This window comes from Rhinolophus sinicus, linkage group LG04 (assembly GCF_036562045.2).
Source record: "Rhinolophus sinicus isolate RSC01 linkage group LG04, ASM3656204v1, whole genome shotgun sequence".
Taxonomy (NCBI): Eukaryota; Metazoa; Chordata; class Mammalia; order Chiroptera; family Rhinolophidae; genus Rhinolophus; species Rhinolophus sinicus.
In genome coordinates this window covers 86,995,138-87,020,206 of record NC_133754.1, presented here as the reverse complement: position 1 = coordinate 87,020,206, position 25,069 = coordinate 86,995,138, and the positions used below count along the sequence as shown (strand labels likewise).

General features: G+C 34.2%; 2 long non-coding RNA genes across 10 annotated transcripts in view; one reads left to right on the top strand and one right to left on the bottom strand.

Moving 5' to 3' along the window:
• LOC109456057 (uncharacterized) overlaps nt 1–25,069 on the bottom strand; it is an 84,042-nt gene that overhangs the window by 42,510 nt on the left and 16,463 nt on the right. For all 9 annotated transcript variants that reach the window (XR_012495579.1, XR_012495575.1, XR_012495570.1 and 6 more), the window contains exon 2: nt 31–149. This is a non-coding gene — a long non-coding RNA (uncharacterized LOC109456057). The remainder of the gene's footprint in view (nt 1–30; nt 150–25,069) is intronic.
• Nucleotides 147–22,897, top strand: LOC109456058 (uncharacterized). The gene is made up of 3 exons (XR_002138804.2): nt 147–371; nt 14,052–14,803; nt 22,332–22,897. It is a non-coding gene; the product is annotated as an uncharacterized LOC109456058 (long non-coding RNA).

Here is a 25,069-nt window from a genome sequence, read left to right as displayed (position 1 = left end):
CCTCGCTTCCTTAGGTGGCAATCCTCCTACCTCTTCTTCTTGCGCCTGCGTGCAGCTCCTCCTCTACTCAGTGGCGGAGGTGTAGAGACAGTGGAAACTGTGGGCCGAGGGTCCGTAGATGGCGTATCAGTTGATAGGCATTTATTCTACTGTTCGAGGAAAACAAATAAGGGTGCAGCTTAAGTGAAAAGAAAAACGTCTTATTGCCAGTGTCTAAACTCGTAACAACGGAACGTATCTCCGAGACCATGTGTATTGTATGGAAACACGTGTACTTAAAACAGCCCCACCTGTGTACAGAGCTCTTGCTACCGTATATGTCAACGCTTTACAGGAGCTATCGCACTTAAGCCTCAGAACAACTTTATGAGGTAGGTACTATTATTATTCTCAGATTGCAGACCAGGAAACCAAGGGTCAGACTAAGTAATTTTCTTAAAACAGCACAGGTTGCAAGCACGTGGATAAGTCCGCATATGTCCGAGAGACTTTATCCTTGCTGTGCGATCCAACCTGAGTACACACAGGAGGCGTGGTTTCCCCGACTCGACAACCGTGTGTGTGTGTGTGTGTGTGTGTGTGTGTGTGTGTCTGTGTGTGTGTGTGTGTGTGTGTCTGTGTGTGTCTGTGCGCGCGCGCGCGCGCCTGTCTAAAGAGTGTTTAAATTTGCTGGAGTTCTTCCCGGTCCTAGGCTGCCTGTTGAGAAGACGCTTTCATCGAATCCAGTTACTCTCACTGTCCTACTTGTCCTTAAATATTCTCTCGGTTTGGGAGACGTGAATGGGTGGGCAATCTCTGGGTGTCACTTAGGGCGATTAAAAAAAAAAAGGCGTGTTAAATGAACTGAACCTAGCAAAGATGGGTTTCCGTTGTGCGACGCACGTATAAATAATACCTAGTTACCACGTATTGCCTGTACTCTGTGATGGGCATGGTGTTAAATAAACGATTTATGGATTGATCTTGTTTATTGCCCTAAGAAGTAAGTATTATCTTCATTTTACACATGAGGACACGCAAGACTCAGATGAACAAACTTGCCCCAAAGTCTTAAAATTGGTAAGTGGAAGCACAAGACCTAGGCAAATCTGTGTCAAAAACAGGGAGCTATGATGGGACACTACATGATGACAAAGTTGTCAATATTTTAACACCTTCCTTAAAAACTTCTATTTTAGGGAGAGTTATTCTGCCTGCCACCAGGCTAGTTGAGATGAATTTAAAAAATTCATCCTAAATGATTACATTTTAAGGTTATTTTTGGTTACTTTTTTCCTGATTCCAAGTTATAATGAAATTTGTAAATAATCGAATAGTTTAAAATCTGGGTATTGCTATGTTTTTTGTGTGTTTCCACAAAAAAGTTTTTGTTGCAAAACAACTTGTGATGAACCATGACTGTTTAAGTATGTGAAGACATATATCCTTGGGGGTTAAATAAAACAATGGGTATGAAAATGCCTGAAGTACTAAGAAGTAAGGAAATGGGAGTAGGCCGGCACAATTTGCATTATTGAGGTACCGTTGGAAAAGAAATGGATTTTAATAATTTGAGATCAAGAAGTAACATGGCTAACTATTATTTATGTGTGTCTCACATCGCTTTGGTACTTTTGTTCACTGCTTAAGTGAGTAGATTTCTGGAACCAAACTGGGTTGAATCTCAGCTCTGCTACTTGCTAGCTGTGACTCTACATGAGTTACTTTTTTCTCACTTTGATCTTCTGTAAAAGGAGTAATGCTTGTATCTCATTGGGTTGTTGTAAGAATGTAAATGAGCTAATATATTAAAGGCATTTGAACAGTGCTTGGCATATTAGTAAATAATAACCAATATAGTCTTTAACACTGATCTTTTAAAATGACTTCTTTAAGAGGTGTTTTAAAAATCAAATTATAGTTAGTGCCCTTAGGAGTTAGCATTCCTGTTCAAGAGTCCCTTAAAATGGTAAATCAGCCTGACATAACATTTTTGCTATATATGAGTAATGATTTCTGTCAGATGAATAAGGATGGTAATTTGGTTTACCATTTCATGAGAGTAACATAGAAATGGAATGGTTTTATTGCTTTTTCTAATTATTAAAGAAAAAAATCAGGCCAGTGTAAAATATATATAAAATAACTATCCAAATTTCCATCATCCAGAGATAATTACATATTCTTTGAATTTTAAAAATACAATGTACTTGGGAAAATTAGCCAGGCGAAGCCTGGATAAGTGATATATTTGGGGAACTTATTTGCGAGATTGTACTGAACTTCATGAACTAATAAATTTTTGATTGAGCTCCCTTTTGGAATAGTCTTTCAAGAGAGTGTCTATATAAATTGATGATAATGTTGTTGATAAATAAGAACATTGAGTACCTACTATGTGTCAGATACTGTGCTAAGCATGTATATATGCATTTTCCCCTTGAATCCTCATAACTCAAGAGGTGGGTGCAATTATTATTTCCATTTTGCACAGATTAAAATTTATATGTAGGTTACCTTTAGATTTAAGTCCTGTTTTAAAATATTATTTAACAAACCCAAAATCCTTCATTAAAGCTTCTTAATTCACTAAAATGGGAGAAAACAAAACCAAATAACATGTTTTCTATACCTGAACAAAAAGCCCAATTGGAAAAAATGGTATTTTGAAAATGAAGAATTTTATATTTGACCACAAGGGGGTGCATATTCCTGAGTTGAATTTTAAAGGAAAAAAAGAAAAAGCACTTTTACTTCAGACCATCAAATTCACAGGTAAAAAAACTAGAAAGAATACCTTCCCCGAATTTTAATACTCCACAAAGTGATGTACTTTATGAAAAGAAAAAACTCAATTATATAGGTCTAAATTAGGACAATACTCAGCTTTCTTTCATCTTGAATACCGCAAAGAGTTAACAACTCCCCACCCCCTTTCATCCACCCAGTTTGTGTCTCTGCATACTCCTCTTGTTATAAGAGTAGAACTGAAGCCATAATTTAAAATCTGAGGTTTTACTTGGAAACTGGAATGCAATCACCAGCTAACGAATAGTAAATAGGGGTAGTGTGGAGAACAAGAGGTCTTGTACTTTCAATGCTTGTTTTTTTTCCCTCCTGCTACTTCTAATGAGTAAGCTACAACTGATGGAATGTTGACTTCAACATATTAACTTACTTAGATAAAATGTGAAAACTATAGGTCTGCTCATCTTTTAAGAAAGAGTGAAGACTCTTAAAGAAGAAAACATTTTGAATGTTAACTTGAAAACAATATACACTACTGGATAAAAACAATTTGCTTAGATGGGTACCTTTTATTTTCCTGTTGGTCTTATTCTTCTGAGGTGGGCTTAATGAAAAAAAAAACAAAAACCTTTTATTTGGAAATAATTTCAAGTTTACAAAAAGTTGGGAAAATAAAAATAGTTCAAAGAACACCGTTTTCATTTGCTTGTTCCATGATGTCTCTCTTTTCACATTTATGTATTAATATATTTATATACAATTTTTTTTCTGAACTGTTTGAAGTTAAATACATCTTGGTCATTCACTCCTAAATACTTAAGAGTGTATTTCCTATCCACTTTATAAATTTACATTTAAATAATATTTTAATTTACCATCCATATTCCAAATTTATGGTTTGATCTTTGTAGCATTTCCCCCTCCAGGAAAGGATTCAGTCTAGGGTCAGGTATTGCATTTAGTTGTTCTGACTCTTTAACATCCTTTTTTTTGGAACATTTCCACAGCCTTTTAAAAAAATCTTTAATTACCTTGACATCTGTCGTGCGGGGAAGCCTGCGGGGTCTCTGCTCCCGCTCCCCATACAAGAACGCAGGATATGGTGAGGCCAAAAAGGAACACCCACAGAGCCATAGGTAGGGGAGTCATACCACTACGGTCTCACTGGAGGCTGGGTTCACTGGACGTGCGACCTGCTGTCCGTTTTGTCTGCAACCCACTGACGACTCTCTTTCACTCTCCTCCACTCTCCCCAGCTCTCCTCCGTAGCCGCAGCAGTTATATCAGGGGCTAATTGGCTAACTGGCCACAACTGACGGCCAACCAGCCACAGCTGACGGCCATCTACTACCCGAGCCAGCACTCCTCCACGTGAGGCCGAGAGCCTGTAAACTACTTTCTGGGGCTCTGTCCCCACAACATCTTTGAAGAATGCAGCTTGTCCCCCCACCTCCCTTTTTAATATAATGTTCCTTGTTTTGTTTTTGTCTAATGTTTCTTCATGATTAGATTCTGGACCATTGCAGAGGTCCTTCTCAGGGTATCACTTCCGGAAGCACGTGATAGCCATCTGTCTCTCATTGATGGTGTTAATTTTGATCACATGGTCCACACGTGGCTTGAATTTTCCACTGTATAGTTACTGGTTTTTTTTTTTCTTCCTGGCAATTAATAAGCAATTTGTGGGGAGACAATTGAAGACCTATTCTGCTTTTCATCAAAATTCCTGTTTAAATTTAGCATCCATTATTGCTGATATAATTTTACCATAATGGTTGCAAAATGATTCAACCAATCTAGTACTCCCTCCACATTCACCAGTTGGCCCACAGCATTCTACTGCAAAGAGCCCTCTCTTCTTCCCTATTTATTTACTATCTGCATTAACTTACGAATTCCTGTGTTTTTCCATTTCTGTATTTTCTTTCATGTGTACTTTCTATCCATATTTATGTGTGTTTTATACAGTTTTTTTCTAAACCATTTGAAGGTAAGTTACATACATCATGACCTTTTACCTCTAAATATTTAAGTCTATAATGTTTAATTATTTTGGTGTTCAAATAGTCTGAGATTTAGCTGGAGGGAGCCCCTTTAGTCTGGTTCCTGTATCTTTGTGACATGCCTACGTAAAAATTTTTTTTTTGAGCACTTTCTTACTTTGTGGTATAATAAGATGTTCCGTGTTTATCTTGTCCTTACCCTGCCCCAACCCTGGAATTAGCCTTTTCTCTAAAGAGCCCTGTTTCCTGTTAGGGGAGAATGGTATTAAAGACCAAGGCTAGGTGTGCTCATTGCTACTGAGATGTCTCTACTTCTTGGACCTTTCAGAGGCAGAGCTAGGAAATATATGCCTATAAAATATATGCATATACCTATATATACACATATGGTAATGACTTGGGTTTAATTTTAAATTATTTGTATTATAATTATAATTGAGAAGTTGTCATAGCAACATAAAGTTCTGAATAAAAGCAATGAAATCAGTCCACACAAACAATTCATACAATTTTCATGTTCCTTTTTAGTCAATGTCTGTGCATCTAATTTTATAGGGTTGTAGTGTGAAATTGTTTTGTCTTTTTAAACTTGACATAAATGTCTAAGTTACTACACCATTTTTACAACCTTCATTCCAAATTGCTCTGCTACATATCATGTAGCAGATTCTGCCATTCATCTATTGGTGGTATTTAGGTTGTTTCCAATTTTTTGCTATTATAAATAATTCTGAACTGAACATTTTTATGCATATACCTTTCCTAATTGACTTTCTCATTTATTTGCTTATTTATTGGAAGATTTCCCAGAAGTGGGAATAATACTTCCCAAAATGTAGTTATGTTTTGATGGGTTTGATATGTACTGGCACACAGAATGAATCAAACATTTACCATATCAGAATTGGATATGTAGAGATGAAAAATATGTAGTCTCTGTTAGCAAGGAGCTGAAAGTCTAATGGAAGAAATAAATTTTTAAAAAGATATAATTTGATCAATATAGAGGAAGAGCATTTAACCCAGGTTGGGAATAGGTGGCTCAGGAAAGCTTTTCAGGAGGAGGTTACAGTTGAGCTGTGTCTCGAAGGATAGCTTTGTAGAGCTGTGTTAAAGGATACCTTGGTGGAGCCTTAAAGGATTGGAGTTATCCCAGTGTAAAAGAGAGAGTAGAAATAGGCCATAGAAAGCATTTAAAGCAGAATCACTAGAATATAAGAAAACAAGGAGGTTCAAGAAAATTCAGGTAGTTAATGCGATTTGTTGCTTAGATGGGTTTGGAGGAGGTGAGAAAGTTTAGCTTGATCAAGTGGATAGAGGCTGAACCATGGCCTTTCATGTCACCTTTATATTGATGCAATTGAAAAATCTTAAACCAATGAATAATATGATCAGATACATATTTTAGAAATCCACTTTAACAAGGGTACTAGAAAACAGATTAGAAAATGCAAGAGCCAAAAAAAAAACCTCACACTGATGGTATGGGTCAGTAAAAGCTAGTGGCAATGTAAATTAAAACAGCCCTTTTGGAAAGTAATTTGGTGATATATAAAAAGGTTATAAAAATATTTGTATTTTTCCTGCCAGAAATTCCAATTTCAGGAATCTAGGTGAAATAAATCCAAAATATGGGGGGAAGAAATCTATACAAGAAGATCACTCCAGCATTAAATATAGCAGCAAAAAAGGGGGGTAGGAGGATAAAATGTCTAATAGTAGGAAGATTATTGAGTAAATTGTGGAATTTCTACTGCATTTCTACTAGCATCATTACAAAACGATGCATATCAATGTGGAGAAGTGTTTATAAATGCAACATGTAAAGAAAGTGTAATTAGCATGATTACAACGACTTCTAAAAACACACAGGGGAAAAAATACTTAAAAAACTTTCAACCCATATCAAGGTTTTCTGATCAAAGTTAAAAATATACATACTAAAAAAGCCAATGTAGAATTTGGAATCGTTGACAACACCAAACTATGCTTCTCAGGAACGCTGGTGTTCTAGGAGCTACTCCAGTGATTTTGAAACTCAGAATTTGTTGAAAGTTATAGACCCTTTCTCTAGAATCATGCACACATATGAACAGTTTGCATAATTTCAGAGATGGCTGATGGAGTTCCTGAAGAAAAAAAAAATATATATATATACATATAGTTACATGACAAGGATTGCAGATAGAATTAAGGTTTCTACTCACATCACCTAAAAATAGATTATCCTGGATTATCTGAGTAGACCCACTGTAATTACAAGGTTCTTCTAAATGTGGAAAAGGGAAGAGTCAGTGATAAGATGTGAGAGAGACTCAAAGAGCTGTTGCTGGCTTTGAAGGTAGAAGGGGGCCATGGACCAAGGAATGAGGGAGGTCTTCAGAAGTTGGAAAAGGCAAGAAAACAGATTCTCTCCTGGAGCCTCCAGAAAGGAATGCAGCTCTGCCTACACTTTGATTTTAGCCCACTGAGATCCACTTTAGAGTTCTAACCTCCGGAACTGTAAGATGATAAATTTCTGTTGTTTCAAGTCACTACGTTTAGGGTAATTAGTTACAGTAGCAACAGAAAACTAATACACACATAAAGTTTTCTGTTTGTGTCGATATGTGGCTGAAGTAGTGAATATGCATGCATACATATATAGAGACACATTTTCTGGTTTTGAGAGTTTCCTGATAGCCAGGACTATGTCTGTTCTTGTTCTGTGTCTATAACACAGTTACTGGCATTGATAAATATTTAATGGGAATGAATGGTATTCAGCAGAGACAGGATCAGCAATTGCTCTGACACCTGAACAAATTTGAGAATCACTTGTTTTACTGTATTACGCTCTCTGTATTCCTATAATCTGTGAGTTAAAATTGTAAAGAATATAAAATGATAAATATTTGTTTTATATTGAATGTGAAGGCAGTTTTCTAATTGAAGTAAATTGATACTTACTGAGCATCTATTATGAACAAGGTATTATGTTTTAAGACATTTGTATTTGTTTATTATCATATATTTAAAACATTGTGGTATAAATAGCTAATGCTTAGGATTTTTACCCTCCATACATATTGTAACTACTAAACTCGAAGAATTATAATAAAGGCAAAGAGGACAAAGTTTAATAATGGCTGGTTTAAAAATGTTTCTAATCTGTGTCCTAGATCCACAGCTATTTATTTTCTACTATGAGTTTTTAATTTTTCAAATTTGGTATTTACCTGAAAATTTCAAATTAAACTTCTAATCATGGTAAGCGTGTGTGTATATATATACCAGAGGTGCCAAAAAATGTATACAAGTGGACACTTTGGTCAACGCTCCTCAAGCAGCAGTTCACTGTAATCAGAAGCATCTGGACGCTGATGGTAACCACTTTGAGCACCTCTTGTAATTGCAAAAGTCAAACGTGACTTGTGTTTATCTTTTGTTATCAGTATATATTGAGTATTACAATTTTAATACAATTTACCTTTCTTAAAATGTATATACGTTTGTTGGCATTATACATATGTGTGTGTGTGTGTGTGTGTGTGTGTGTGTGTGTGTGTATACCAAATCTAGGTATTTTTCTGTACTTTTGTTTAACAAAGTCATAAAAAGTACTTTTTGTCTTTTTTAGGTCTGTGAAGTCAGACCTCAAGGTGGACAACTCTTTAGATATAGCATCTAGTCTACTACTGAAATCATAAACCTATACAATATTTATTGAAATTTGTTGTAAGAATGTGATGAGTTTTTCCTACAAATTCACCAGTTGACATTCTCTTTTTAAAGCGCAAGCTTATAGTTTATTTTAGATATTGACTACATTTTTGTTCTGTTAAGTAACTTTGATAGTTTCTTTTCCCTGTAGCTAATTCACACATTAAAAAACAATTATAAAATCCTCCTCAGAGATTGCTTAAATGGCTCATCACTATATGCTTGAATTAACTAGGTAACAGTTTAAGAGAATATATCATTTAGACACAGATTTTTTTCTGCAGTTGGGTAGATTCTTTGAATGAAAGAGCAATATAAATGCTTTATTGTCCATACATTTTTAGATGACCCTTTCAAAATCATATAAGGCAAAAAGATACTGAAATTAGTTTGGAAACTACTAAAAGTAGTTTTTTTGTCTTATGTAATTTTTAAAGTATGTCAATGTTAGTTACATGGGAGAAAATTTATACATGCATCATGAAATGTCCTTCTGTTTTGGGAAATTTGCTTTGTATGGTTTAGAGCCCAAACTTCTGAAAGTGGTTAGAACAGATTCATATATGTATAGCATTTTCAACTCTGATTTTCTTAAGATTATGAAGGTATAAGATTTTTCCCTATATGAAGAATTGTTTTGCTTCTGTATTGTAGGCCATAGATTATGGGACTGAGCTAAAATTCTTTTACAATTAATAATGGTTAATATTTATTAAAGAAGTATGAACTTTTGCCCCCCCTTTATCAATAAGGATACCTGGAAATGGATAAACCCATTTGTTTCAGTTATCTACTTTCTAAAAAAATTAGTGTGACAGTGCTGGCCTTAGATGAAACATTAAATACAGTGTTTTGAAACATTGTTTTTAAAATAATGTAAAGTTTATAAGAGCTTAATAAAGAAAATTCAGCCTCTTCAGGTTTGGAATCATAGCATCTTAATAGTGAAAGCATGACACTTTGTAACTGTTGTCAAAGTGCCCCCTATAACTCATGCCCACTTACATGTGATAACCCTCTAAATATGACCATTATTATTTTCAACCAGAAGACAAATGGATTCCCCCTCCCCTACCATCCTTTTAGTTTCTTTAATGGCTTTATGATTTTAAACACTTCAACCATCTTGGCTCCTGTCCTCTGGTTATTCTTCAGTTTAACAGGGCCCCTCTCAAAAAAATTTACCTAGAATGGTAAATTTTATACCATATATAGTCTGAAATATACCAAGGGTTGGTTAATTTTTTGTCCTAGCCATTAAAATGTTTGTATTCAGGGAGCAATTTTAGATAATTAAAAGGACTGTAAATAATAGAAATAGATCTATTCTTGGCCCTTTATCAAAAGAAAATTGAAAGGTTTAATAAACTTTACAATGGGTAAAAAACTTTCACCCATTGTAAAAGAACCAGGACTACATTAACATTCATTTCTTATTTTTAGTAAACAAAAGTTGAGACTCTCTGGTCTCTAGCAGATATGACTGAGGATGTATGACCAGTTCTTTATGACAGTTGAGAACTATATTTCTATACTTAATATGTGAAAAATTATTTCTTGTAGAACAAATCTATAGGGAAATAAGGAGAATAAAATACAGCACTTTCTCTTTTGGCAAAGAAATGCATACGTGTTTAAAACAAATTAACTTTTAGGGCAGCTCTGAAGAAGTAATTTATTTTAAATAGGTGAACAGTTTATAGCTCTTGTGGGAACACTTTTTCCTTACTTTTCTTCATCATTGGATTAGACCCTATGTTTTTAATTTAAGTCCTTTAATTTTTGCTGTTAACATTTAATTTACTTGATGACCCCATACTGTTAACTTTTGACCCTGTGAACTCATAATGGTATAAACTACAAAACTACTAATATACTATGGTAGATAGAAAACCTTTTCCTGATAAGAAATTATTGTAGCATATGGCTAATTCTAATGATTCCCCATGTACGTTTATTTTTACTCAAATTTCCTTTCCTTTTATATAAAATTGAAATTCCTAAAATTTAATTCTTTAGATGTAAAAATGTTAGTACATACAGTTGTCAATTATTATAAAGTTCAAAGCTTCTTCTAAATCACTTGTTGTAAAAATACTTAACTTTTATTTGCCATTAAAACTAGACCTGTGGACTTGCTTTTGAACATTTCCCCCTAATTATAAAATAATATGTATTAAAGAAAACTTTTAAGAAATCAGGCATGATTGGAAGGCATTGCTTCTGAAGGCCCCTTAACAATATACGACTTTCAGGGGCTGTGAGTTAGTTCAGTTGGTTAGAGCTGAGTGCTCTTAACAACAAGGTTGCCAATTCAGTCCCCACATGGGCCACTGTGAGCTGCGCCCTCCACAACTAGATTGAAACAACTACTTGACTTGGAGCTGATGGATCCTGGAAAAACACACTTAAAATAAAAGTTAAAAAAACACACACAAAAAAACCCCCCAATATACCACTTTCCTCCCCCCTTCCCAACTGACAAAGGAAGGCTTTGTATTTCTCTTTTGCATGTTAGCATTATTGAATTTCATTTATTTAGTACTATTGAATACTATACTTTGTTTCTTTTCTTCAGGAAAATTGCAGTTTGTATCTTGTGGACGAGAGGGTCCCTCTTTCAGAAATCAGAAAAGTAGAAAAGAATTGGCGAGGCACTGGGAGCCCTCTCTGATCCACCTAGTTCACACTGTTCTTACTTAAGGGTAGCCAGCGGGTGCATTCACTTTCATCATTTTGGGGGTGAGTACTGGGTAGAAACTGAGGGAGCACAGATAGGTTAAGTATTGTTTATGACAGTAGGATAGGCGTGAGAGGAAGGAAGCTCAGTATATAGGGAATCTAATACCTGATATGGTGTTTGTATAAAGATGTGTGTGTGTGATACATGTTTTAAAGAAATTCTAGTGAACAAACAAGGTCTAAAAATTATGTTTTGTTATATAAGATTAATATGAAACCTTTTATTTGTTGAGCTGTTTAACATGCAGCTTAATAATTATTGATATGTTTTAATATGCCATATTTACTTTATTAAAAAATGAACAGATAGTTAAGCAACAACTGCTATGTGTTCAATACTATTAGGTATGGAGGTATAAACAAGGTTTCTGATCTCTGGGAATAGTGCAAGCTATGTATGTTTCTGTATAACCCTTCATGGTTTGCTAATGTAACATAGTTGTAATTTCATAATTTAAAAACTAGGGGGAATGTTGTAAAATGTGCTTTGTTGTTATTCTTTTTTAAATAAATGGAAGTATTTTTGTGTGGTTTTACAGTCACAATGGGAAATGAGATTTTGGATAGAGGAAGTGATGGTTGGAATAGAGACGAGAGAGAAGTCTAGAATGATTCCCTAGACCCTGGCTAGGTTGTAGAGTATGATGGTGGTGTAATTAACCAGGATACAGACAAGTAAAGGAAGAACAAGGCTTTGGGGAGTGTGTGAGTGTGTGTGTGTGTGTGTGTGTGTGTGTGTGTGTGTGTGTGTAAGGGTGTAGGGTGGGAAACTGAGAAAGGGGAGAGATACGAAGCTCAATGAGGATATATTTGAATATGGAAGATTAAGTGCCAATGGGATATCCACATAGAGAAGTTCAATAGGGAGCTCACCATATACTTCTGAGGCTTAGGGAGGAAGGCCTGAGCTGGAAGTAGATGTTACTAAATAGGTGGTAGCTGGAATTAATGGGATAATGGATGCCATTGCTCATAGAGACTGAATGTAGTGAGAGGAAATGAGAATCAGTATCAGTAAATCGGCAAAGGAAGAGGCAGCAAAAGAACTGAGAAGAAATAGCAGAGGGATGGAAGGGAGCACCAGTGGCGCTCAGTTTTAGAGAAGCCAGTGAGGGAGAGGTTTCAGAAGGAAAGAAGTTAGAAGTATCAGAAGATAAAGACAGGTCAAGTAACCTGTCTTTGTAAAAGATCATGGGATTTGGCAATTTTATCATTAATGTTTGCAGAACACTTTCGATGGTGGCAGAACTCGGTTGGATTGAAAAGTGTATTAAAATTGAGAAAGGTTACAATAGATTTATATTATTTCAAGGCTCTTCATTTCTTCTTTAAAAACAGAAAACAAAGTATGATAATTGTAGGGAGGAAGTTACAGAATTGAGGAGGAGATTCTACAGTGAAGAGTTTAAAATATGGGGAGTCAGCACAGAGGAGAGATTAAAAAGAGGAGAGATAAAGGTAAAGCAAGATTCTGTAGTAGAAGAGGGAATATGGTATCAAGGGTGCACGTAAAGGAATTGACCTGGAAAAGAGAAAGGATACTTCTTACTCTGCAATCAGGAGGAAGGAGGTGAAGACAGTTATATGTATAACTTATAAATATTAGCAAGAAGATGATGGAGATTCATAGCTGATAGTTTTGATTTTTTTCTGACAAAAGAGATAAGGTCATGAAGTAGCAAGTTTGAGTTTAATTAATATGGTTTAAAATATATGCTCTAAGGAATGGGACAGGGAATTAAGTAGGGAGCAAGGAGAGACTGATGTACTTTGGAATCTAGCCTGGATAGGAAAAGATATGAAGTGATGTGGTAGATTGTGGTTTGACATAAAAGGGAATAGTAGAGGAATGGAAGTTAAAAAAAAAAAAAAAAAAGGTTAAGAAAGCAGGTGTTTAGGGAATGACGGAGTGAAAAAAACTAGAATGATAAGGGGTGGAGGCTAAAGCTGCTGTGGAGCAATTTCCTGGCAATCAGAAGGCTGAGGGTGTGGCTCTGGGTATGGATTGTGGAATGAAGTAGTAAGCTGGTGGCGTCTAGAATTCAACGTTGTTTGATGTGTTATCCATGTGGACACTGAAGTGGCACACAGTGGCAGAAAATGCAGGGAGACAGACACTGAAAGCCAAGTGCCAACGCCCTTGATGAATAAGGGAGGGAATGGTTGGGCAGTTAAGTAATGAGGATGAAAGACAGGAATAAAAAATTCCTAAGATTGTTGATCATTATTTTTTCTCACAAATTAAGAGTCATGAGGGCAAGGGCTGTATCTTATTGAATGCTGCAAATATTTGTTGAATTGATGAATTAAACAAATGATGACCTCATCATTTTGAATAAGTATTCATATTAAGTATTTCTGAAAATTTTGGGTTTTTCTTATCACAAACAATTGATATTAAAGTAAGTACAAATGAGCAAGATGTATTATTCCTAGCAATAAATATTCGGCTATAATAATGACAGAATATGTATTTGATTATAGACTATAAGCATGTACCGTAATTTAAGCAGTTTCTTATTTGGAGGTATTTATATTGGTTGCAACCAATTTTTTCTTCTAGTAAAGGAACAATCTAATAGTTAAATTTTTGCCTTACTTATTTCCTTAAGATACAGTCTTAAAAGTGGATTTGTTGGTATGGTCTTCATAGTGAGCCCATTGTCTTTATTTTTGGCCTATTACTAACAGGTTTGTTTATGTGCATTTGTATTTTATCCTGGATCGGAATCAGAAAATTGGACAGTGTTGCAGGTACTGATTGATGTAGGCATACCAACAGCCCCAAGAGTGAGAACTGGTAAGTAACAGGAATAATGATGGGTGTTTTACAAACTTGGAATCAAGGAATTTTTTTTTTTTTTTTTTTTTTTTAAGGAGGACACAGCTCACAGTGGCCCACGTGGGGATCGAAACAGCAACCTTGGGGTAATCAGCACCGCGCTCTAACCAACTGAGCGAACTAGCCACCCCATCAAGTACATTTTTCATGAGCTCAATAGAAGATGATTCATGAGCTGATAATAGGATATAGTGGTCAATTCAGAAATGTATATTCAAAGTAAATAAAACCTCTGAATAATTTACATTTGTTGACAGTATCCAATTTTAGAAGACATTTTGGTAAATCATGAATAATATAATAATCTAGGTCAGTGCTCCTCCCACTTTTTTACAAAAGTGTAATTAATAGCAGAGAAGAATGAATAATCGACTAGAAGTTTGGTCCCAAGCTAGAATTTTCTTTAGTTTCATGTTTTGTCGAGTAACATTGATATCTGAGAAGATACCCCATGTTTATTCAGTACTTTTAACAGACGTTCTCCTTGTCTCAAGCTGGACTTTTAGAGGCAAGGTTCTAGGCTATTTCATAGTTGTAAAATATGCTCCTTTCCAGTTTTCTCTTCTACAGTTTAGCCCGGGCTATTCATGTAAAGTAGTGTATGGCAGAGAGTAAATTACTTGATGCTTTATCCACTTTGAACCTGAGAGTGTCACAGAGACTCTGAAAATTCAGTATCATCACAAACAGACTGCACTACAAGAAATGGTAAAGTCCTTCAGATGAACGGAAATGATACCAGATAGAAATACAAATCTACACTAAGAAATGATGAACACTGGAGAAGGTAACTACGTGGCTAAATGTGAAAGATTTTTAAAAATTTAATTCTCTTAAGATAACCAACCATTTAAACAAAAATAGTAACAGTATATTGTGGGGTTTATAACATGCATAAATAAAATACCTAACAACAATAAAGGCCAGGAGGGGTAAAATAGAAGTATGATATAAGGTTCTTTTGCTGGTGTCATATCACTTGAAATTAGATTGTGGTTAAGTTGAAGATATAGACTATAAACCCTAAAGCAAACAGTAGACTAACAAAACAGTTATAGCAAATAACCCAACAAAGGAGAAAAAAATGGAATCACATAAAAAAAATACTTGATCTAAAAGAAGGCAGAAAAAAGAAGGAATGATGAACAGATGGAACACATAGAAGAGAGCAAAATGCTAATCTTTAATCATGTCAATAATCACATTTAACGCAAATGATCTAAAAAATGCTAATTTAAAAGTCAGAAATTGCCAGATTGGATGGAAAGCAAGACCCAATACACTTTACATACAAAGACATAAAAACGTTAAGAATAAGAGGATGTAAAAAAATATACCATGCTGATGCTGACACTAGTCAAAAGAAAATGGGTATGGCTATAGTAACATGAAACAAAGAAGATTTCAGAGCAAAGACTATTACCAGGGATAAAGAAGTCCATTTCATAATAACAAAGGGGTCAGTTAATGAAGAAGATATAACAATCCTAAATGTTTATACCTCAAATAACAGAGCTTCAAAATATGTGAAGCAAAAACTGATAGAACTGCAAGGAAGAAACAGACAAATTCCTAATTATAGTCAGAGATCTCAATACCTCTCCTTCAATAATTGCTACAACAAGTTGAAACTTAGCAAGGATATGGTAAACTCAACACTATCCACCACTATTACGTAATTGACTTTTCTAGAACACTCCACTAACAAAAGTAGACTACATATTCTCTTTAAAGTCTACATGAAACATTTACCCAAAGATACCATATTCTAGGCTAGGGGTCAGCAAACTGTGGCTTTGGCCAAATCTAGCCTGGTTTTATATGGCCTATAAACTAAGAATGGTTTTCACAGTTTGAAAGATTTCTAAACAAGAAAGAAAATATGTGACAGAGCCTGCATGTGACGCACAAAGCCTAAAACATTTTACTCTCGGATGCTTTACAGAAAAAGTTTGCCGACCTCTATTTTAGGCCATAATACATGTTTTAATACACTTTAAAGGATTTAAGTCGCACAATGTATGTTCTCTGATCATAATGGAATTAAATATTTGAAACAAAATAGCATGCCTATGTATACCCCATTGATTAAAGAAGGAATCAAAAGTGAAATTAGGAAGTATTTTGAACTGAAGGAAAATAAAAATACAACATATCAAGTTTTATATAAATGAAATTCCTATATTAGAAAATACACAGTCTTAAATCAATGACCTCAATTCCACCTTAAGAAACTAGAAAGGAGCTAATTAAACTCAAAGGAGCAAAAGAAATAATAAAGATAAGAGTTAAGATCAATGAAGTGGAAAACAAAAATCAGTTGAGAATATCTATGTAATCAAAAGTATCTGGTTCTTTGAGATCAGTAAAATTGATAAAACTTTAGCCAGACTAGTCAGGGGGAAAAAAAGGTGTGAAGGCACATATGAGGAAGACCAAAATTAGGAATGAGAGAGGTGACATAATTACAAATTCTATAGATATTTAAAGGACAATAAGGAAATATGAACTTTAGGGAAAAAAAATTCAACAACCTAGATGAAATGGCCAAATTCCTTGAAAGACAAACTACTGAAGCTCACTCAAGAAATTGATAACATGAATAGTCACATATCTGTGTTTTAAAAACTGAATTAGTGGTTCAAAACATTCTCACAAAGAAAACGTCTGATTCATAGGGCATCACTGGTAAATCATTCCAAACATTTAGGAGAAAAAATAATATTAATTATATATAAACTCTTCCAGAAAAGTGAAGAAGTAGCAATATTTTCCAACTTGTTCTTTGAGGTCAGCATTAACCTGATACCCAAACCACACAAAGACATTCCGAAAAAAAAAAAAAAAAAAAAGAAAACTCAAACCAATTTCCCTCATGAACATAGATGTAAAAATTCTAAACAAAATTTTATCAAATCAAATCCAACAATATATAAGAAGGATAATATTATTATTGGGTGGGGTTAATCCCAAGAATACAGGATTGGTTTAGCATTCAAAATCAATCAGTGTAATTCACCAAATTAAACTAAAGGAAAACCGATCATGTCAATAGGTGTAGAAAAAGAACATCTGACAAAAATCTAATATTCATTTCTGATTTTAAAAACTCTTAGCAAACTAGAATGGAAAGGTATTTCTTCATTCAGATAACAGGCATCTACAAAAAACCTGCAGATAACCTCATACCTACTGGTGAGGCATGCTTTCCCCTTAAGATCAGGAACAACACAAGGATGTCTGCTCTTACCACTTTTATTCAACATTTTAGGTTCTGACCAGTGTAATCAGGCAAAAAAAAGAAAGAAAACATATTCAGGTTGGAAAGGAAGAAATAAAACTGATACAATCATCCATCTATTCCACTCGGTGGTATCTACAAAAAGCTACTAGAATTAACAAGCTTAGCAAGGTTGTAGGACAAATGGTGAATACACAATAATCATTTGTATTTTTACATTCTAACAACAAACAATTGAAAATAAAAAGGCAAAAATGTATAGCATAAAAATAAGAAATATGTAAGAATAAATCTGACAAAAGGTATGAAAGATCTGTACACTGAAAACTACAAATATTGCTAAAAGGAATTAAAGATCATTTAAGTAATTGGAGAGATTTACCTGGCTCATGGATTCATATTGTTAAGATGTCAGTTCTCCCAAAATTGATCTATAGGTTCAATACAATTAAAATTAAAATTCCAGTCCGCTTTTAAAAAATTGACAGGCTGATTATAAAATTCATATAGAAATGCAAAAATCTAGAATATCCAAAACAACTAACTTTGACAAAAAGATCAAAGTTGGAGGGCTGACACTACCTGATTTTAAGATAAGTCTACAGTAATCAAAATACAGTGGTATTAATATAAAAATAGACAAATAGATCAATGCAACAGAATACAGAAATAAACCCACATATATAAGAATAATAGACTTTTGACAAAGTGCAAAGGTAATCCAGTAAAGAAAGAATAGATTTTTTCAATACATGGTGCTGGAAGGACTGGACACCCATATACAAAAATATGAACTTCATATCTCACATCATATACAAAAATTAACTCAAAATTGATCATAGACCTAAATGTAAAACCTGAAATTTTTATACAACTTCTAAAAGAAAACATAAGAAAATTTTTGTGACTCTGAGTTATAAAGATTTCTTAGATATGACATCAAAAGCACAATTTATAAGTGAACAAACTGATAAATTGGATTTGCTGAAATTTTACAAACTTCTATTCTTCAAAAGGCATTGCTTAAAGAAAGGACAAACCACAGACTGGGAGAAATATTTGTAAAGCATATAATAAAGGATTTGTATAAAAAAATAAACTCAAAACTCAACAATGAGAAAACAAAAATCTCAATTAAAAGACGGACAAAAGACTTCACCAAGAAGATAACCAGGATAGCAAATAAGCATATGAAAAGGTGCTCAACTTTATTAATCTCAATAGTCTTTAAGGAAACACAAAGCAAAACCATTATGGGACAACTAGATATCTATATACAAAAAAATGTATACACATCTATTAGAACAGCTAAAATGAAAAGTGGTGTTGAGAATGTGGAAGAAATGGGACTCTGATACACTCCTTGTAGGAATGTGAAATAATACCAGTTTGAAAAATAGTTTGGCTGTTTCTTAAAAAGTTAAACATACAGCAACATATGGTCTAGCCTTCTCATGCTGGGTATTTTCTCAAGAAAAGAAAGCATGTGTTCCTACAAAGATTTGTATGTGAATGTTCATAGTAGCTTTATTTTGAAGTCTCAAATTAGAAACAACTCAAATGTCCATCAATGGGTGAATGGATAAATAAACTGTGATATATTCAAAGAATAGCCATAAAAGGGAATGAATTATTGTTACATGGAACAACATGGAGGAATCTCAAAATAATATTCTGAGTGAAGAGAGACAAAAAATTGAGAACATACCATATGATTCCACACATAGAATTCTAGAAAATACAAACTATAGGGACAAAAGACAGACCCGTAACACCTGAGGAGATAGCTGCAAAAAGGGAGGGATTATAAAGAGGGAACCCTTAGGGATGATGGATATGTTCACTGTCTCATTCTGGTGATAGTTTCACAGGTGTATACATTTTAAAACTTATCAATTGTACATTTTAAATACATGTTAAAAGTTATCAACTGTACACCTTAAATATGTGCAGTTTATTGAATATCAGTTACACATTAATAAAGCTTAATAAATATACATTTAAAATGTAATATCTAGAAACAGGAAAATAACTTCAATTGAAATATAAAAGGGAATTAACACTTATTAGAAACATACTAAGGGGGAAGCATTGGGTAGGTGTTTTAAATAATGATAGTATACACAAATCATTTTCTGTGTGCTAGGCACTGTTATGTGCACTTTATATATAGTAATGTGTTTAATCCTCACAACTCCTTGCGGTAGGGACTACTGTTATCCTCATTTTGCAGATAAGGATATGGAGGCAGAAACTCACACAATTTCTGAGTGAGGGAGCTGAGATTTGAACCTGGGCAGTGTGGTGTTTCAATAGATCTTTATGATGCCCATTAAGCCACAGTTTTATTTCCAGTTTACCAAGTGAGACAACCGTGCTTCACAACAAGCAGTAACTTTTTCAAAGTCACAGGATTTGTAAATAATGTAGTCAAGATTTAAACTCAAATTTGTTTTACTCCAAAATATACATGCTACACTGGCTTACCTCCATTTAGATTTGTAGTTAAATAGCTGGACTGACAGATGCTATTAATAACACTGATAACTAATAGCTCAGTCTGTGCTACCCACTTCTCCCATACATCTTTACCCCTCAATATGTTGTCTGGTATGTTTGTTAGATACAGATAGAATGTACATAGCACCAATAGGCAACAATGAGCTCAACATTATCTGTTGCTTTGTTTTGATACAATTTCATTTTCAATATTCATAGTATGTCTGTATCTGTTGAAACTAAGAAATTGAATATGTGACTTTGGAGGATCTTTTCAGGTTAATATTAAAGCCAATAACTTAATTTATGTACTTCTATAAGTACAATTAAACAGATACGTTCCTATATCTCTAAAATTTACCTGGAAGAAATTGTTTCCTTTTCCATGAAATCTTCCTTTTCTGTATGTGTATGGGTGTTTTAATTATGGTTACTAGTCTGGAAGATATGATTTAAAATGTGATCAAAGTTGCCCCGAATGGATTTTCTTGGTTAAAGTCAAGAGAGGAAGCAATAACACAAGAACATTTCTCAGTTTCTAAAAAATTATTCCACTATTGGATAGAGTTCAATACACATAAAACTTTTATAACAAAATTGCTTTTAGGTGATTTTGAAGGCACAATAGGGTAATAGTTAAGAAAAGCATCATTGGAATCAGATCTGGACTTGAATCCTGGCTCTGCCCACTTAGCAGCTATTTTACATTGAAGATGTAACTTAAGTTGGGCCTCAGTTCTGCCCATCTGTGAAATGGGTTAATAATACCTCATAGAATTGTTGTGAATACTAAATGAGGTAATAAACATTTGAGCACTTAATATAGTGTCTAACTTAATATAGTGTCCAACTGAATAAATGTTCCATTGCTTGCTACTATGAAGATACTTTTACACAAATGTAGGACTCCAAAGCCATATAAGATTAGATTATGATGAAATGCTAAAAGTATTTTATGATATAATCTCCTGTTTACAGAAAATGCATCACATAGATCCCCAAAACTTAGTTCAGAGATAATAAAACTTGATCCTTTCCTATTTAAAGAAACATGTAGGATAGTCTAAAATTGAATCCTCTTTAAAGGTGGTTTTCTATTTATATATTTCCATAGCCAAGATTTGCTTTGAGCATAGAAATTCACGCTGACCCTGACAATTTTACATTAAAACAAAGTCCATATTTAAGAGCTAAATAGTTTGGATGACTTATGCTAATTTATCTTTTACATTCAATACTTTTTGAAGTCATAGCCATTATACAAAAGTACATTAGTCACAGAAAAGTTGCAGATATTTATTTTGTGTGTTTTTATCTTAAGGCATGTAATTTGTGTAAGCTGGGTAAAACCACATTGAATTAAAAATTCAGAACACTGAGTGAGATAATCCAGGAAAACTAAGTCTTTCAATTTTATTCATTCAGTTTGTTATTCTCACCCACTAAGGGGTCAGCCAAAATGAAGAGATGTTTAATAAAGGACAGCTTTGTCTGACCTGAAGGAAAGAGTTCCAAAACTAGATCATCTCCTTTGAGATTGCTCTGAAATTGATACTTCATCTTAAAATCAAAGTTCATACCCAGCCATTTGATTTTCTTCATTGCATTCCCTCATAAGTTCATAGGGTTTCAACCAATTTCTATATGATGACTTTCACATGTACATCAACAGGCCCAATAACTTAATCAAGAAAGCTTGAATCCTCTATGTTCTAGTGATGTCCCACTTAGATCTGACATTAAGTTCATTTTTTTTTTCAAACTATTTCTTCTAAATTTATTGGCTATTGTTGACAACATGATTTTTTGGGGACCTGCAAGCTTACGCTCTTAGTAATTTCCTTACTTTTTTCCCTTCCCATAGGTAAATAACTGCTAAACTTGTCACTTCTTAGTAATACCGTGTTTCCCCGAAAATAAGACCTAGCTGGACAATCAGCTCTAATGTGTCTTTTGGAGGAAAAATTAATATAATTTATTTTTCTATAGACTGGGTCTATAATATAATATAATATAATATATAATAAATATAATTAATATAATATAACCGGGTCTTGTATAAGACTGGGTCTTATACCGTGTTTCCCCAAAAATAAGACCTAGTCAGCCCATCAGCTCTAATGCGTCTTTTGGGGCAAAAATTAATATAAGGCCAGGTTTTATATTAATTTTTGCCCCAAAAGACACATTAGAGCTGATGGTCCGGCTAAGTCTTATTTTGGGGGAAAACACAGTATTAATTTTTGCTCCAAAAGATGCATTAGAGCTGATTGTCCAGCTAGGTCTTATTTTTGGGGAAACACGGTATACCTCAGATATGTCCCTTTTCATTTTTAAAATGCCTATTTAATCCAAGCTCTTAAATGCCATTTGTATTATAGCCTCTTGTATTGTGTTGCAGCCTATTGGTATTCCCCTGGCGCCCATCCTGTCTTACCTCCTACCCCACTAGCCTCTTGTGCAAAACATAAAATACTTTTCATCAAACACTTTGTAGAGAAGTTTTGTTGGGTGAATAAGGAAAACATGATTGACTAAAAAATGGGAATTTAAATGGAATCTCTTTTCCTTTCAGTGATTCTACCTGGAAGGAAAGGAGAAGAGCAGAACCTTCAGGGATTGAATCACAACATGGACAAATACAGAATGGGAGATTGTTGCTAGGAAAAGACTGATAATATATGATAATAACCATTGCAGAGAAAAAGGAGACATAAAATTCAACTCTTGTTAGCCATTCTTCCCCTTTTTGCCTTCCGTACACCTCAGCTGGCAATCTATAAATGTTCAGTATGTGTTTGTGTTAATACTGGTCATTATAAAGTTATCTAGGAGGCTAGGAGAGTAGTCTGTTTTAACTGTAGTGATAAAAGGAGGTCAGTTCACACCAACTATCTTTCTCCTGTTTAGAAATATTCTAGTATTTAAGGCCTTTTTAATGTAATCCCATTACTAGTTCTTTCTCTTTCTGTGTCATTTCTCTCTACTCTCTTTTATTTGTGTTCTGTGTTCTATCAGATATCATGTCTGGGAGATGAACTGCCTGTTCCTGCTCTGCAATGGTTTTGTATATTGCTGTATCTCTGGCCTTGAACAGTGCCTAGCACATAGTGAGCACTCAATAAATATCTGATGAATGATTATCTCTTGTCTGTGGCAATCCAAATCCATCACCACTTTAAAAAATTCTACATTAAGATTTGCTTATGCCAGTAAACTTCTACCCATTATCAATCTAGTTTTGAATCACTTCATTTTCCACATCCCCTCAACAACTGTTTATAGCTTGCACTTCATTATATAATTTTATTGTGTTACTTTTTACATACTCCCACAGCTTTTCTATATATGTTGAATTTTCAACTAAAAGATAATGCCTCAAATGTTATATATTGCACATGCTTCCTGTGCTGCAGAAAGGTGGACACTCAATAGATGGGCGGCCTTATTCATTTTAAACATATTCCCTGGATCAGTGTGGCCCATCATGAAACAGGGTTTATAATACACCGGTTCTAATATTTGTTATTTCACTCAAATATTGTAACTTCGAATAAAATGGTTCCTTCAGTGTTTAGTTTTAAGGCAAAATTAAGAAAAACAGTTTCCTAAATAAAAACATTTTAAAGTTACAGAAGCATCTATCTGTATGTTGGTAACATTCCTCCAGAAATAATTAATGTACTATAAAAGCTCTGGACTGGTCAATTTAAATCTTTTTTTGGAATCCTCATAGAAATGTTCATGTAGCAGAGACACTGAAATAGTGTTATACAGAAAATATTATTAACTATTTTAAAAACACACAACTAAGTTCTTTATAGAGGAGAACCAGAGATAATGTCCTGGATTTTTGCAGTACTTAAGCTATTCCTTGGTTGTCTCATGAAGGAATTAATGTAGTGGAACATATTCAAGGAATGGCTGCGGTGTCAGAATAGGACAGTTCAAAGTGTAAGATTTTCAATTAGCTACATTAAGTCATTCACTCTCTGGCCTCTCTCCATCTGCAGTGTTTCCTGGCAACAATAAAGTTGGGCCACCTATACATTAAAGCAATTTCTAACAATGTCAAATAAACAGCAGTTTCTAGGTCATTTCTAGTCCCTCCTCCATGAAAGTGTACAACATTTAGGTTATTCCACGTATTTCCCTAATACCTCAAAGTGTTTGGCTGCCAAAACCAATGGGGTAATATTACTACTTGCCTTCATATAGTCACTCTAAGCACACACAAAATCAGACATTAACATGAAAATATGAAGGGACAAAACCATCAAACCATAGAATTGAGTTTTAGTTTTACTGACATTTATATATCACATTTCCTGTTTATGATTTCAGAAGTGCAACCATGCAGGACTTCTATTAAAAACAGAGTAATTGAGAACAGTTTGAAGATTACAATGAAAACTTATCCAAAGGAAAAAAAAACACTAAACTTACCGTCTCCTTCATTTGTGGGATTGCTATCTTGTGTAAAAAGCTAAATATTTTCCAAACATCATTTATTAATAATGTAGTTAAAAGGGAGCTTGATGGCTTTGTGCCCTAAAACAAGCAACCACACCTCTTAGTTCTGAATCTGACTAGTTAATGGAATAAGAAAACTGAGCCAAACCCCTCGTGTATGTGTGTGTGTGTGAGTGTGTTTGTTTATATGTAAAGGTATATATATATATATATACACACACACACACACACACATATGTATATATATGTATGTATATGTATATGTAAAGGTAATGCTTGCAAAATTTTACTTTTTTCTCATTTTGAGGTTTCAGTTTACTATTGTTATGCATTTAATAATTGTTAATTATTGTTAACAATTCTGCCTGGAGGAGAGAAAGGGTAGAAGTGAATACAATTCTTAAATGCCCCTTTCTTTCACTATTGTTCTATTTGAAGCATAATTATGTTAGTTAATTTATCTTTTGGTGACCACTGCAGAATTTATGTGTGTGTAGAGAGAGAGTACCTAAGTGAAATAAGACTGCTAGATAGACATCAAATTCCATGTTCTCACTCCTTGTCCATATAGATAAACTTATTCCCAGACTCCCTTGAAGTTAGGTGTGGGCATGTGACTAAGTTACGGGCAGTGGAATGAGAATGGAAGTTATATGTACTACTTTGAGTCTCCTCACCTAAAAAACTCTCCTTCTTACAGACTGAAATAGAGAAGACCCCCAGGGAGACCTTGGAGTTTGATACTAAAAGACTAGGTTCTGAAAGACCTTGGAAACTAAATACTGTGTTTCCTGGAAAATAAGACTGGGTCTTATATTAAGTTTTGTTCCAAAAGACGCA